Below are 3306 nucleotides of genomic sequence, written 5' to 3' on the forward strand. Positions count from 1 at the left end.
GTGGTGTCCCATTTCTTAGGGGAATATTTTCAGCCCTACCCCTTGACACTCTGTTTCAAGGGGCAAGGGGAAGGGGAAGGGGTATAAAATAGAATTGGGATTGGGCCATAATCACTAATTCCTGAGCATCTTAACATGCTGAGTGAAGAAGCAGCTAGTTAGCAACAAAAGCTGTGATTGTGTTTGTGTTGTCCAGTATTAACAGTCATAAGCATCTGTGAAAGTAAATTCTGCTTACATTTAGCAACTGAAGATGGATTCTGCATAGGATTGCAGTACATTCTAATCATAACAAAAAAGCAGTGAAACTAGCTTATGCAACTAACGTATGTGTTTAGTTAATTGAGGTTATTTAAAAACAATGATCTTCTATGACAGTATAAACAAATCCTCTTCACTCACCTTCTTGAAAAAACATGGAATAAAACGTCTCGGTTACGTATGTAACCCTCGTTCCCTGAAGGAGGGAACGGAGACGTACGTCAGTAGTGACCGACGAATTGGGATATCGCTAGAGAGCCCCTATCAGCTTCGAGAAGACTAAAACAAGCCAATGAACATTGGCGTGCGATATTTGCATAACGCACCCCTCCCATCCGGGGCATATAAAAGGGGGAGGAGATGCAATCGCACTCTGTTTTTCGCTGAGGAGACAACTGGTGTCCGCACAACAGCGAGGGTACAGAAACTGTGGCGACGGGACGTACGTCTCCGTTCCCTCCTTCAGGGAACGAGGGTTACATACGTAACCGAGACGTTCCCTTTCAGTCGGTCACGTTCGATGTACGTCAGTAGTGACCGACGAATTGGGATCCCAAATAAAACGCCACAGTTACGAACCCCTTCCAGTGCCCAGTGCAAGCTCAGCCGCCCGTCGCACAAATTGGGACGGTGAAGGGGGCGAGCTTACGCCGGGAAGTCTACTGCTGTTCCGATATACCCACTAAGTAAAACTAGACTACACTGGGGAAGCGAACCCGTAGGGGGGTGCTGCGGAGCCACTACCCACCCAGTGGGGAAGGAATTTACGTGGAACATATGGCCTGGCCCGAAGGGCAGAACGCATATGAGTCCCTGGGATGGCTCCACCTGAGTAGGGGGAGACTCATCTGGCAGGTGACAGCAGAAACTCTGCTAAGGGGAAGACACGGGCTCACCGTAGGGAGTAACCGTGGACAATACACATATGGAGTCACTCACTTAGAGGGATTGCAACATATGGAACCCAACCAACAGACAACATCGAAGATGGATGTTGGTCTGGCATCAGACACTCCGCAATGTCCGAGCCGAAAGGGGAGGCGGAGGAACTCGACAGGGTTCACCGATCGGGGAACACGACTGGAGTCAAAGATGCACGTATCCAGCCCACAGGGCGGGAATGGCATTGCAAGCCGACACATAGAACAGGTTCAACGCGTCTACCGGCTCGTGGAAGCGAGTACACGGGAAGAAACCGGTTCCACACGTAAGCTATAAAACCTAGCAAACGTGTTTGGTGTCGCCCAGCCCGCAGCTCTACAGATATCTGTCAGCGAGGCGCCCTGAGCCAACGCCCAGGAAGAGGCCACTCCTCTGGTGGAGTGGGCTCTCAACCCGAACGGGCAAGGCACGCCCTGGGAATCATAAGCCAGGGCGATGGCATCCACAATCCAGTGGGCCATCCTCTGCTTGGAGACAGCCTTCCCTTCTGCTGGCCTCCGTAACAGACAAAGAGCTGCTCTGAGGTCCTGAAGCTTCGAGTTCTATCCACGTAAACGCGCAGAGCGCGGACTGGACAGAGCAAAGCCAGGGCTGGGTCTGCCTCCTCCGAAGGCAGCGCTTGCAGGTTCACTACCTGATCTCTGAAGGGAGTGGTAGGAACCTTGGGCACATATCCAGGCCGGGGTCTCAAGATAACTTGAGAATCACCAGGCCCGAATTCCAGGCACGATTCGTCGACCGAAAATGCATGCAGGTCCCCTACCCTCTTGAGCGAGGCCAATGCAACCAGGAGGACGGGCTTAAGGGACAGTACTTTTAACTCGACTGATTGCAAGGGCTCGAAGGGATGACGCCGAAGGGATGAAAGAACTAAGGAGAGATCCCAAGAGGGTATGGAGGGGGGACGAGGCGGATTCAGTCTCCTCGCTCCCCTCAGGAACCTGACGACCAGATCGTGCTTCCCCAAGGACTTCCCATCAACTGCATCGTGATGTGCGGCAATGGCGGCAACATACACTTTGAGGGTGGAGGGAGACAGCCTTCGCTCCAGACCCTCCTGCAGGAAGGAAAGCACAGATCTGACCGAGCATGATCGGGGGTCTTCTCGGTGAGAAGAGCACCAGTCAACGAACAGGTTCCACTTCAACGCATAGAGACTCCTAGTGGAAGGAGCTCTTGCGGAAGTGATAGTGTCTACAACCGCTTGCGGGAGATCACTTAGAACCTCCGCATCCCGTCCAGGGACCACACGTGGAGGTTCCACAGGTCGGGACGCGGGTGCCACAGGGTGCCCCCTCTCTGAGTCAGAAGATCCTTCCTCAGAGGAATGGGCCAGGGAGGGGCTGTCGTGAGGAGCATCAGGTCCGAAAACCAAGTCCGGGTGGGCCAATAAGGGGCCACCAGCAAGACCTGCTCCCCATCCTCCCTGAGCTTGCACAAGAGTTGAGCAAGAAGGCTCACTGGGGGAAACGCATACTTGCGAAGACCCCGGGGCCAACTGTGTGCCAGTGCATCCGTGCCGAGGGTACCTGCGGTCAGGGAATAGAACCACTGGCACTGAGCATTCTCCTGGGAGGCAAACAGATCTATCTGAGCCTCGCCGAAGTAATGCCAAATCAGCTGGACCACCTGGGGATGGAGTCTCCATTCGCCCGCAAGTGGAGGCTGCCGTGAGAGCTCGTCGGCTGCACGGTTGAGCACACCCGGGACATGAATGGCACGAAGCGACCTCAGATGCTTCTGACCCCATAACAAGAGATGGCGGGCGAGTTGCGACATGCGGCGGGAGTGTAGACCACCTTGATGATTGATGTACGCTACGGTCGCGATGTTGTCTGAGCGGACTAGAACGTGCTTGCCTGTCAACAGCTCCTTGAAGCGGCCCAGCGCAAGACGAACTGCCAGCAACTCGAGGCAATTGATATGCCAATGCAGCTGAGGCCCCGTCCAAAGACCTGAGGCTGCATGCCCGTTGTACGTGGCGCCCCACCCTGAGGTCGAGGCGTCTGTGTGAACCACAGCGTGCCTGGACACCTGTTCGAGGGGAACTCCTGCCCGCAGGAACGAGGGGTCTGACCATCGAGTGAGGGCACGGCGGCAGCT

Source organism: Megalobrama amblycephala, linkage group LG12 (assembly GCF_018812025.1).
Source record: "Megalobrama amblycephala isolate DHTTF-2021 linkage group LG12, ASM1881202v1, whole genome shotgun sequence".
NCBI classification, from domain to species: Eukaryota; Metazoa; Chordata; class Actinopteri; order Cypriniformes; family Xenocyprididae; genus Megalobrama; species Megalobrama amblycephala.